At 40.0% G+C, this 13289-nt stretch overlaps 1 long non-coding RNA gene across 2 annotated transcripts; it reads left to right on the top strand.

Moving 5' to 3' along the window:
- Positions 1-50: 50 nt before the first annotated feature.
- Positions 51-11866, top strand: LOC130254226 (uncharacterized). 2 transcript variants are annotated; one of them, XR_008840660.1, is made up of 3 exons: positions 51-855; positions 1909-1954; positions 6730-11866. It is a non-coding gene; the product is annotated as an uncharacterized LOC130254226 (long non-coding RNA). The 2 variants fall into 2 exon arrangements; XR_008840659.1 differs by lacking the exon at positions 51-855 and having other exon boundaries at positions 1314-4642; positions 6730-9175; positions 11593-11866.
- Positions 11867-13289: the final 1423 nt, after the last annotated feature.

Here is a 13289-nt window from a genome sequence, read left to right as displayed (position 1 = left end):
TCCCGCCCCTCACAGCCCGGCCGGGCCCACCCGCCCACGGCCCGGCGCAGGCGTGGGGAAAGGTCTGTGCGCGGCCTCAGCGCGGCCGCCGAGAGAAGCTGCGCTGTTGTCTCTTTGCCAAGGTAGTAGCGCCGCCCGGTCCTACGGTCTAGCTTTGTTTTGCAAATCGCAGAATCACAGAACGGGTGAGGTTGGAAGGGACTGCAGTGGGTCAAGTGATCCAACCTCCCTGCTCAAGTAGGGTCATCCTACAGCACATAGCACAGGATCCCATCCAGATGATTTTTTAATATCTCTAGTGAGGGAGACGCCACAGCCTCTCTGGGTAATCTGTTCCAGTGCATGGTCACCCACACAGTACAGAAGTTTCTCCTCACGTTCAGTTGGAACTTCATGCATCCATTTTTGCTCATTGCCTCTTGCCCTATTGCTTGGCACCACGGAGGAGAGCTTGGCTCCATCCTCTGAGATCTTCCCTTCAGATACTGATAGAAACAAAAGAAGTTCACACTCAGTCATGTCTTCCCAAGGCTGAGCAGGCCCAGCTCCCTCAGCCTTTCCTCATAAGAGAGATGCTCCAGCTGACCATTCATCCTCGTTGCACTCCACTGGTTGCTCCAGGAGCTCCACCTCTTGTACAGAGGAAAGAAGAACTGAGCACACCACTTGTGCTGCAGTCTCACCAGGACAGAGCAGAGGGGCAGGATCACCTCCCTGGACCTGCTGGCAGTGATCTTCCTGATGCATCCCAGGACACCATTGGCCTTCTTGGCCACAAGGGCACTGCTGGCTCAGGGACACCTTGCTGTCCACCAGAGCCCCCAGGTCCCTCCCGGCAGAGCTGCTCTCCAGCAGGTAATGATAAGCTTTTACCCCAAAGAGTGGAATCTGATGTATGTCGATATTTTTTTCTTCCTTCATGTCAGTGAAGAACTTGGAAACTGGCAGAAGCCCTCCAAGTTTAAGGATAATGGAATAGTCAATAGTGAGGCTTTGCTTACTGCATTTTGGGGCAGGGAGGTCCTGCCCACTTGTAGTTCATAATTTTTAATCCTTTTTTGAGTAGTCACATCTGAATTACCCAGTTTCATTTTTTCTCCTAAAATCAGTAGGCATTAGAATGGTGTATAAATCACACAGCTTTTGTTCCCCAACTGTTTATGAGTGAAACAAGAATAATAACAACTCACTTTGGAAAAGTCTTGAGACTGTATTGCATTAAAGCTTACTGGTTAAATAACTATGGTTAATGTCCAGTGAGACTGCTAATGAAAGTAACTACTCCAAAGGTAATCAGTTGAGATAAGAGTGCCCCCTGTTTACATCCTGAAGGCAAGTTCATTGTGTTTGTTATTGTGCACGTGCAAGACTTTCCCTTATGGACTGTGCTGGGAAGTTAAAATGCTTAAAGTTCATGTTAACTTGGTCTTACTTTTATTCACACAGACAAAAGCATCTCTATTACATGATTTGTTTATCTGAACCTTCTTCACTAATGGCATAAATATGGGATTATTTAAGAAAAACATTTCTAATGTATAAAGGTCTGTGCATTTCTATTGGCATCAGCTTTGCTTTGGGGATAGGAGCAAAGTGCAGAGAGGGGCAACCAGCTAGAAAGGCATCTGCTGGACTTACCAAGTTATTAACTTCCTCCACTCTGCCTTTTTTTATGTATTTGCTTTATTCTATAGGTAACAGTCTGTAAATTAATTAGTTGTAGTTCAATACTGACTTTGTTTCTGATGAGATGCTTAAGTCATTAGACTTAACTAGTCTTTAACAAGTGTCCAAACGTTGCTTTTCAGCACTAGAATATAAATTGTTTCTGTCATTGAATTAACCAGATTCAGGGAAGGGAACAGCAATGCTTTTTAAGTGTATTGAAATACTTCCTTCCTTTCGCAGGAGGAGAAGGGATGGGATGTACTTGCTGGGGGAACTACAACTTATAGTGAGTATAATTCTGATTTTCAAACTCAGTTATGCCAAGTTTCTTTTCCCAGCTCTGAAGAGTTGAACAAGGTGGTGAGTATAAGGCTTCTTCCAATGTAAAAGGCTCCTCTAAGGTATTGTTTACAATTCTTCTCTCTCACATTTTTCTCTCTCTTTTTTTTTGTTTGGTTTGGTTTGGTTTTTTGTTGGTTGGTTGGTTGGTTTGTTGGTTTTGGTTTTGTTTTTTTCTTTCCAGTAGTGTTCCTTGGTAGAAGAATTTCCTTGTTTATTTCATTGTCAGCTTGTGGTTTCAGGGAGAATTTCCTATGCGCATTTCACCTGTGGTGGAACAGTTAGAACAATTGCACAGGGAAATTAGAGTTATATAGATGCTCTCAAAACATTTTTAAGCGTGCCTTCGGAAAGCTAGTAAAAATATATTTCAAGCTCCTGCAGACCCATGCTCCTAGATGGCTTTGCTTTGAGTCTTCTCACAAGACCACTATTTCAATAGTTTATTCTTCCTTATGGTCCTGTGATCTTACCATTTTTTATTATTTTAATTACTTCTATTTGACTATAGTAAAGTTTCAGTGATGCAACTGATTTTTTCATATTGGTGAGCTTGTATAATTGCTCTCCAATTACCATACCTAACTAATGGAACAGATATTATTGATTCAGGGTAAAGACTCACAGATATTTAATTTGCATGGTTCTTGGGCTCGGTTAGGTACTTCATTCTTTGTACCTTGAACTCCAGTTTACCTTAAGATTTTTGCTGATCTTTGCAGTGAATATCTGTTCAGGTTCTGTTTTCACCTTATATTTTAAGAAAAAGCGTGAAATTTTATCTGAGATAAAGGTTTTTTTTAAGTTTTATTTTAAGTTGTTTTTTTTTTTTTTAATAAGCTTATTGTTGGGCAGCTTCAGGATCTTCTATAACAACTATGCATGCTAAATTGAGTTCTGAACAGAGGCAGAGGGTATTGCATGAAATATTTCTCTTTCACATTTCACCAGCATAGACATCTTAATAATGTTTAATAACTTCTGTGTTAGGTTTGGTTGATTTGCGTGCTCAGGTGCACTTTAAGCTGTTGAAGTGAACAAACAAGCAGGCACAGAACCAAGCAGATTGTGACCCATGGAGTTCTCCCTGTGTTCCCTTAGAGAGCCATCTCAGGGCCTCAGATAGCTCAAAATATTCCCTCTGAGGTAATGTGGATATTAGCCAAGCAATGTACTTAGTCTTTGTCAGACAGCATTTTTCCCAGAGATTGTTATCTCTTGGTTTGTCTGTATCAGAACAGGATGTATTCTGAGAGAACAATGGTAACAGAAAGGTAAGTACAGAGCTTGTTATCTACAGACATGGGAAGGAAACAGGCCTGCTTTCCAAAATGTTTATCCTGTAGCTCTTACCAACTATGAAAGTGGCTGAGCAGCACAGCTGATCTTTTGGAGAAATCAAAGTGCTTCAGCCAGTGACCATTCCTTTTGGTGACTATTTTAATCTTATACTTGTTTCTGCAATGTACATGGCGTGCTAGATGACTCAAAGCTCAGTGGACTGTTGCCCTTTGGATTTGTGCTGGCTGGCAGGCACGGATCTGCCTGTGTGCTTCCTGCTCTGGCACGTATACAGGTGTATATGGGCACAGATCCAAACCAGCTCGTTCTGTTCTCACAGAATTGTGATGTGAGTGCAAGGCTTGTATAGGCTAAAGAAAAATTACTTGCATTTACCTGGGTAGTGGGAGAGAAAATAGAATCATAGAATGGTTTGGGTAGGAAGGGACCTTAAAGATCATCTAATTCTAGAGACACCTTGAATTAGACCAGGTTGCTCAGAGCCCCACCCAGCCCAGCTTTGAACAATTCCAGGGATAGGATATCCACATCTCCTTTTGTATTAAATATATGGTTTGGTCATTTTACAATAGTCTGCTGTTTGCATATTCTCCACAGCTGAGATGCTAAGTGTCTCAGGTATTTCACTGTCCATTCACTTTTATATTTAACAATTCAAATACAGGAGTAAAAAAAAACGAGCAAGGGTTGATGTGATCTGTTAGTTTTGTCTTTGCAACAATCTTTTCACTTCCCTAGCTGAACCTGGAAATTAGGGTGCACTTTGCTTTTACTGTACATAATATTTTAAGCTGAAACCTTTTTGTTTTCTTGTGCATCATAATGACAAAAAGTAGTGCTGCAGTTCACTTTTAAACAACTTTTTTTTGTCAAATAACAGAGTTGGGGTCATGCTCTAGACTGTAGGCATTTAAACCAGACAGTTCATGCTTCAAGTCATGCATAGCTGCCACTGTGTCTCAAGACTGTCTCTTTCACCAGCACAGTGTCCTTCAGTGTCTTGATACACAGGTACCCTTCAAAGCTATTCTGGTTGGGAACAAAAATTTAACCAAGAGAAACTTGAGGGCATTCTCTTAGAGAAAGTAAACATTACTAGAATGTTCAACAACATGGACATTCTAGTTGTTGAACCGTGTAAATATTGTGGCTTTGTTCTAGCTAGAAAGAAACCGCAGCCAAGGCTGATATAATCTTGTGTAGACCCATTTTAAAAGGGAGTTACTACCCAATAATAGCAGCAGGTTAATGTGCTTTTTTTTTTAAGATGCACTGGCTGTTCTTGATCAAACTTGGAACAACCTGAGGCCACTGCAACTTAAGCAGGAGCCAGGTTAGCTTGTGCATTATGTTCTTTGTTCTTTCTGCCCCTTGCACAAGTGTAGAAACAGATTCAAATACAGGCATCCAGCACTGCTGGGAAGCATCTGCTGATAAAAGCAGAGGTGAAAATGAGGGAACAGGCCAAACTGTCACAAAAATCTGATTTTGCTGGTGCTGGCCCTGGTGGTGTGGTGATTAATATGTGACCAACAGGAGAATTAAGAGCCTTTTGAAGAAAAGAAAGTAACACAGTGGCTGTGATCCTTCATAATGGGCATGGATATGTTATACATAGTTATGTATGACTTGTGCTTGCGTACATAGTAACTTTTCTTGTCATAGATAGGACTGCTTGTAGTAACCCCTCAAAACCCTAAACTGGGCTAATTTGTAATTTTTATGGCACAGGTTTCTCTCAGTTACTTTCTAATCTTAGTTTGGCCTTTTGCCCTTAAAAATTATGTTATTTCATTACAGATCAAATATCAGTCGGTGTTAAGTCTTGACTGTATGAAAAAGGTAGAGCTGAAAATTCCCACTGGCACTCCCAAAGGTTAGAACATGTAACAGAAACAGTGGAAATAATTAACTAGAACCACCCACACTAGGATCCAAGGTACACAGAATTGCACTCATTGTTCTGTTGTCTTGGTATGAGCTGCGTGCCATGTCTGCTTTCCTCGCACTGATAGTTCTCTAGGCTTGGAGATTCAATTACTCTGATTCCTTGGCCTGAATCCTACTTCTAATGGAAGTAAGCGACATCGTCTGATTTCGGGTACCCTGTGGTGTACCTGATATTGTGGAATTAAGCTGTCTTGTCTTCTACTCTGTACTGCTGGAAAAATAACTGGAGGTGCTTCTGAGCAAATTCTCACAGATGCTTTTTGTCAAGCACTTCCTAGAGACAGCTTCTCAGTGTTGTTAAAATGGGAACAGGCTGGGTGCACAAGTGAGACTCTTCATAAACAATGCAGCAATGGAATTAAGAACTCTGGTTTACATGGAATCCTGCTTGCATAATTTGAAAAATATTATCCCTGGTTTTGGCCAGCGGCTGCAACAATTTATTCCTTACAATAAGTAAACTAATATAATTAACACACAGAGTGTAGCAGTGTTCTGATGTTCACTGTCTTCCCCGCTGATGTTTTTATAATAAAGAAAGTCACCTCTTGAAGTAACTTTTAATTAAGTTTGTGGAAGTTTGATACTGCTGTTTTACATTTGACTTCCTTGTGGGCAGGGGTTGTGTACCTGTTGGGCTCCATCACCCTGAAGAGCTGCATAGTGAGCAGGCAACTGGCTGTTGTCAGTGCTTACACCCCTAACCTTGCTTTCTGAAACTTAAACTCTGAAACTCCTGCCTATTGTAAAATGTGGGTTGAATATCTGTATACTATCAAAGTAAATACCACAATTCTTCCTAAAGGTGTGTGCTGAAAAAAATATGGAAAATTTGAGAACTTGAGAGAGACTTTCCATAAAACAAGTCCATGAGTCTATGAGTTAAGGTTTAACCACAAAATGTACAAGTGAAGAACTCACTGCTGCTATCTGATTCCACAGATCGATGCAGGTAAAAAGGATGAAACCAGGAATAGAAACAAGCAAACACTATGCCACACAGTTGCTGCTGGAGGATGTTGCCTTCTTTCCTTCTGGTTCTATGTGTTGTCAAAGATGAGTCATATTGGCAAAATCAGTTTATAGGCAAAAGATTTATGACAAATTACCTATTCTTTCATTACATTTTCCTTATCTTGCATCATTATTTTAGGTTTTGGATGAAAGGTAAAACTGTAAATATCCTGGGAAAGTGTCACTGTATCTTTACTCTCTTTTGATACTAATAATACTGGGCTAGAAGGAGTCATAGACAAATACAGCATAAAACTTACATAAGTCATTCTTAAAACCTAATCTACCCTTTTACATAACAGCTTTAAGGAATCAGATTGCTAGCTCTACAACTGCATGCAGTCAGAATGGTGATTAATTTGCTTGTAGCATACTTTACTTCTAATATGCAACCCCATTGTCAAACCTCCACATTCTTTGCCTTGGATTAATGGACATTGATCCCTTCCATAACAGGTTGCTGATGCTCTGCAAGTGTTCTGCAGTTTTCAGTGACAGCTCATGGCTTCCTTCTGTACCATGTCTGCACATTGCAGGTGAAGATACCTTCTAGTGGGACGCCATCATGAAGTGCAGACAGCAGATGACTTCACGGAGTGATTCAAGGAGGCACCTTCTGAAGACTCATTGTTAGCTGTCCTTTGCCCATCTTGAGATGTTTCTGTGAGGTTCTTTTTTTAAGAGCAAGGCAGTAAGCAGTGATTAAATTGCTGTATTTAAGGACGTTCTGTAACACTGCCTTGAGAGACAGGTGCAAGCATTAGTTGGCATCAGTGCTTATGCTGGGATTTCCTAATAGCTCATTTGAAATTCAGGTTTTGAAGAACCATAAAGATTGTACAATACAGGCTAAATATAACTTGGGTGGGAAAATGTTCTGGGTATCTTAATATTTTTTACTAATTCTGAAACCTAGTTTCAACAGAGCAAATTGCTTAAAATGAATCCTGAGTCAAATGGGGAAAAGGGGATCTTTTATTGACAGCACTATTAGAGGGAAATAATTCTTGTGCGCTTCAGCATCCAAATTATCATTCTCTATTATCCTTGGTTTTGTTAATCTTTCAGATGGGAACAAGCAAGGGAAAACTTGATGGGTTAAGAATTTCTAAGATTTGGGGAACATCAACTTGATAAAATAGACTATTTCATATGGAAGAGACCTACGGGCATGTAATCCAACTGCCTGACCAGGCTGTCCAGGAAAGTAGTGTAGTCACCATCCCTAAAGGTAAAGATGTGTGGATGTGGCACTTCGGGACGTGGTCTAGTGGTGGGCTGGTCACTGATGGCTTAACAGCTGGACTTGATGATCTTTGAGGGTTTTTCCAAGCTAAATGATTCTATGATTCCATCATTTTCCTGATTTTTTAATCAGATGACCTTGCTTTTTTGTGCTGGGAAGGGGTTGAGGTGGGGTAAGAAGACTTCCAAAGAAGCTATTAAATAAGGATATTAGATACTTCATGAGACCTCCCTGTATAGGCAAGATTTTTTATCGAATAGGAACAATCTCTTTCCTACAAGAGCATTTTTTCTTCTATCATTTTGGTCTTTTAACTTCCTCAGTAAATACAAGTGGGTTTGTGTTGCCTGTTCATAGACTTAAAAATCTTTTTCAAAAGCCTGGATTAAATGTTACTTGATATTGCTATAAAAACTACTCAGTGAAACCTCTAATTTGAACACAGCTTTATTTTTATGTAAGTTATAGAATTCCAATAGTGTCTTTCAAACTTTCTGTTTTGAGAATTCTGTACAGCAAACCTAAGCCAAATGACAACATGCCTTCCTTAGTACCAGACCAAATAATCCTACAGCCCTGAAGACTAAAAATGGAAAATGACCATATAATGTACATGCAATAAGTATATAAGTCTAAACCACTCTGTAGTGCAGTTTTGCCCAGGGTATCATGGTCATGCTCTTTAACTGGGGCTTATTTTCATGTTCTTCTGGTTTCAGTTGTGATTGCTGATGATGTTCCTATCCCTAGCTGCTTCCCCCAGCTCCCTTCTTGGGAGTCGGGGTTTTTGCCTTTAGGTCTTTTAGCTGATAAGAATCCAACCTAGTTTCAGAGATAGGTGAGAGAGAATCTAACATTAAATGCTGGAATAGGTGATGTGTTTTTGTTTTTTTGGTTTTTTTCCCCCCCAATTATTAAACTATTCTTATCTCAACTCACAAAGTTTACATTTTCTTTCCAGTTCTCCTCCCTACCATGATGGGGGTTGAGGGGAGTGGCCATACAGCTGCACGGCATTTAATTTGTGGCCGGGATTAAACCACAATAACTGGTTTCATCTGCATTGGGAAACATAGGAGAATCCTGATATATGGTTCTTGAGACCTTTCCTAGCTCCTCTGCTTAAAGCATTTGTTCTGAAAGCTATGTGCCTTCTGCTGCTCCACTCACCTCTAACGGATAACTTGATGTCTGGCCTAACAGCTTATTTAAATGCTTATTGGACTGGGTCTGGAGAGCACCTAGTGAGCACAAAGGTAGGTATGCCTTTGATTATTTCTCTGGTTAGTGATTGGATCTAAGGCTCTGATGGATTAACTCTGGAGGACCCAGTTACAGAAGCTTCCTTTTCTGCAGCTGTACACACTGCTTTATGCTAAATACCTTGTTTCCTGTGTGCAGCAGCAGAAGTGCTGGTGTCTGTATCTACCTAGCTCCATATCCTGTTCAGTGTAGAACCCACCCCACGTTTGCCTAGTGGATGGTGAGTTGGAGCTCTTAAGGCATGAGCACAGTCACCTGCACCTTCTGTTCACTCTCCTCAGAGCCTGAAAGCCACTGGGCTCAACAGGGCCTGTGTACATGTCTGAGGATATGAAGAGTGACAAGCAGGTGTAAAGTGCTGGTACCTGGAGCTGACAGAGTTGCTTTGTTTTGGTGAGTCTTTGGTCCCCACATTTTGTTATATTTTTCTCCTCATCTATCAACTTGACTGCTGAGCTGGTTTGCATACACTGTCTGTTGCTGAGTAATGTTCGTTGACCAAAGATTTTTATTTCTATAAAAGAATGACTAAATTATCTGATCATTCTGATTTATTCTTGCAACTGTTATCTAAAAAAAAAAAAGAAAAAAAAAAAGAAATATCAAATAAAATAACATTTTTTACCTTGGAGTGGCCGGATAGTGGACACTTCTGTAATTGCTTGTTAATTTTTAAAGCAGAAAGTAGAAAATGCTTGAATTACTGCACTACGGGAAAGAACAGATCAATGCAAACCAAACAAGCAGTGGTATTGCTGTGGTCTTTTTCTGTCTGCTCAATTAAAGCAAGCCCTCTTGTGAGGGCTTGCACTAACTGTGTAAGATATTGTTGGTATTAAATTTGGGTGAAAAGTGCATGGCCAAACATCCTCATTCATCAGAAAGAGACTGAACTAACATGATTAAATCCTTTTAGTGCCTCATTTTTGCAGTTGTAAATGTCTTGAAGTATTTATTAGGAAAAGAGAATGCAGCTCTATCTTCATTTAAAAAAATGTATTTTTCTTTTGCCCTGGTTTAACAAAGCACTGAAGCACAGACTTGAATCCTTTAGGAATTACTTAAGGACTCAGAGCCGTAAATCCCATTATTGAGGATTTAGGAGTAGATTAGATAACCACAAGAGGTCAGAGTTGCTTCACAGATACAAGAGAGGAGGTCATATTTGAAAATCTTTTCTCTTTGGAGGAAAGTTTCCAAAAAAAGAAGGTTGCTACTAGTTCATGGAAAAAAAAAAAGAGCTTGACGTGAATTTCCAATGTGAAATGCACGTGAAAGTAGGCATGACACAAGAGAAAAGAACAGTTTGGTAAAGGGAAGAGAGTACAAATTCTGCTTTGTATTGGGCTACTTGTAAATTTTTTTAAGTGGTTTTCAGCCTGCTGAAAACAATCCTTTTGTAAATCCATCTATTGCATAAGATTAGCAAAGAAATTAATTTGATCCTGGGTATTTCAAATGGTATTTTGAAGATCGATTTGCTATTTCATCTGGTTGACATACTTCCTGCATTCTAAAGCAGTTGCTTCAGAAGGCTTTTTTAGCAATCTAGTGTGGGTAGTAAAAGTAGCCATTTTCACTGTCATTTCACTGTTAATAGTTTTCTGTTGTTTCTGTATTTTGTGAGCAGATCACACAAAAGTTTCTTCTAATTTATTTGAAATCTGCTTGCAATACATATTTAAACTCCAAATGTGGAGTGGCAAAATACCAGAATCACTTTCTGACTAAATGTACAGCTCCTACTAGGGTCACATCACCCTTGTGGTTTTCAACATATTCAGGAGTGCTTGATTTGAGACTTATGCATGATTGCATGTGCCTGTGTCTGATTTACTAGCAACAGTAAAGTATTGTCAGTGGTTCACAGCAGCCAAAAAGAGATAATGCAACATTCTTGTTGATGTAGTACTGGCAGAAGAGGATGAAGAAGAAAATAGAGAAAAAATAATAAGGAAGGAAATAATAAGAAAGGCATCTCTTTGATCCTGATGTTTTTGGAAAGGTATGCTGACACTTTCTGTGGTTTCCTGTGTCATCACCTGCAAGTGGTAGTTGAATTGTCTGAATGGTGGATACTCCCTCCTAAGCTCCCTCCTCAGCTCCCTGAGTTTTTGCATACATACCAGCTGCAAAGCAGTGACCTCTGATCCTCAGTGCTTCTTTATTGAAACCTTCAGCTTCCCTCTTCCGTGTCTTTCAGAAACTGATAATCTTCCTTACTGCTGAGGGGGAGGAGTGAACACAAATTTCCCACCTTGAAAGTCTTGGCTGTTCCTGCATTTTCAATGTAACTGTCTGCCAGCAGTAATTGCTCTTAAGCAGAGACCTAGGAAAACGTTTCTGTTTCTCTGCAGCCTTGTCCCTAGAAAAGAGCTAGTAAAGGAGCTGCTACATGTGCTACATTTTTAAACCCTCTTTGTGGATTCATATTGATGGTTGTTATGTACTTGGAAATGCAGATGTGTTCTCATGTTTAGGACTTAAATTCAAAGAAGCAGACACCTGGGAACCCATTGGTGTACAGAAGCAAATATCTTCCTAGAAGTGCAGAGTCTGCTTGTTTAAGAGGTGCCAGTTTATGTGCTCTGGTACCACAGAGCCATGTACCACACCCATGTGCACCACAGTTGTTATCCCCAGAACACTCAGGGTGAAGCTGCAGTAGATAAGGTGCTGTACTTTATGTGATAGCAGGATTGTTGTGTTCCATTGGCTAGTTACAGAGGGAGCTCATCCCTGGTTCTAACAAAACTATGTTTTTTCGTATGTATTGATTTGACTTTTTCCTGTTTCTGTTTCCTTATTAGCCCACTTGCATGGAGCTGTGTCAGCTGGCAGACATGCAGAAACTGACAAGGGAGAAAGCAGTAGAGGACTACAGAATGAATGAGGATGGTCTTTTGATCAAACCAGCCATGGCATTTAATAGAGAAGGATAGAAACTACAGAGATTATAGGTATTGCTTTCCCACAAAAAAAAAACAGTCTTAAACCACATTCTTCAACAATCAAGGATGTACTTTGTCAAAGGAGAGCTTGAAAATCAAATTCATATGGTAAAATCTGTGTGAGGACCTTAAACTGACCTCAAGTGGATTGTATGAATTTAATTTCTGACACAGGTGAGTTGATGAGCTTAGATTGGGTGTTTAGAGACATCTAAGTGAAAAAGGGACTATTCCCCTTGCAGGAGGGTCAAACAAAAGCTTCTGACTTTACAATGACAGGTAATTCAACATTCCATTGTTGAATGGAAATAATGATGGTCTGTCTTTTGGAGGAAATTCCTGCTGTGTCTGACTGTTCTTTTCTAGGTCTGTTTTTGAGATCCATTTTTCCAAGAGCTATTTTTGATTTTAAAAGAGTGACTTTTTATTTTTCTTGCATTTTAACAGACTACTTTCTTAAACTATGTTGGTTGTTTTGTTACCTATTGCAGGTATGTAAAATTCTCATTAGAGCAGCTTCCTGCTGGAAGTTGCAGACACCACCACCATTGCTTGCCAGCACTGCTGCATCCAGCTTGAGGATAAGGCTATAATACCACTGTGCTATGTGGTGTGTATAAAAAGCAGTTTAGGAGGTGTAAGCAAAATAAGGTATTGAGACAAAACTACTGCTCTACCACAAGACAAAATTAATGTACGCCATGCCTCAGTCTCAGAACAAGTTTTCTGACATATTGGTGAACACCAGTGAATGTAGAATGGGGAAGAATGGAAAAGATCAAAGGTCACTGTGCCAAGCAGATTGTAGTCCAAGAATAATCTGGGCATCAGGCTGCAAAGGTGGGAATAATAATGACACCAGCTTGGAAGGGATATGCCATCTGCATGTGAGTACATGCCACTACCTGTTTGAGTTGGTTTTCTTTGGATATAAATTGATGTGACTTTTATGATGTATCTGCACATTTAAAAAAATATTTTTAGGGGAAACATGTTGGTTTTCTGGTGTGTTGGGTTTTTTTACCTCTCCTCACGAAGTACTATATTGGCAGTATTTAAATACATCTTTATTTGAAACTGTAAGTCAGACTTGCTCACTTCTCAGAGTGACAGAAAAACTGCCAAGGTTTTTTCTCTTTGTCACTTAACTGAAGATTTTTCCAAGCAGTGATGGGTACAATGTGAAACATGCAGGCACTTCTGTCAGAGAGATCAAGAGCACTTAGGTTATATTTCCACAACCAAAACCATCTGGGTCCAGCCAGTCCTATTATCAGACAGAAAATGGTGATACATCAGGTAAGGGAAGGAGGGAAGGAAAAGGAGCTGAGAGATGAAGGCATCGAGTCTGGGATATAGAAGAGGGGTTTGGAATGTCTCTACAGGATACAAAGTGATTGCTGAGGCCACCCTTCTTGGTAAGGGACTAAGCTACTTTCTCAGCCTCTTCCAAGGACTAAATCTCTGACTGAAAGGACATTATCATGGAATAAGGATTTCCAGAGAGGGACTTCACAGTCTAATTGCATCTGTGCCACTATAATGATTCAAGTAGT

This window comes from Oenanthe melanoleuca, chromosome 5 (genome assembly GCF_029582105.1).
Source record: "Oenanthe melanoleuca isolate GR-GAL-2019-014 chromosome 5, OMel1.0, whole genome shotgun sequence".
In the NCBI taxonomy this organism is placed as follows: domain Eukaryota; kingdom Metazoa; phylum Chordata; class Aves; order Passeriformes; family Muscicapidae; genus Oenanthe; species Oenanthe melanoleuca.
The sequence above is the reverse complement of the archived record's forward strand: the minus strand, read 5'-3'. Positions and strand labels throughout refer to the sequence as shown.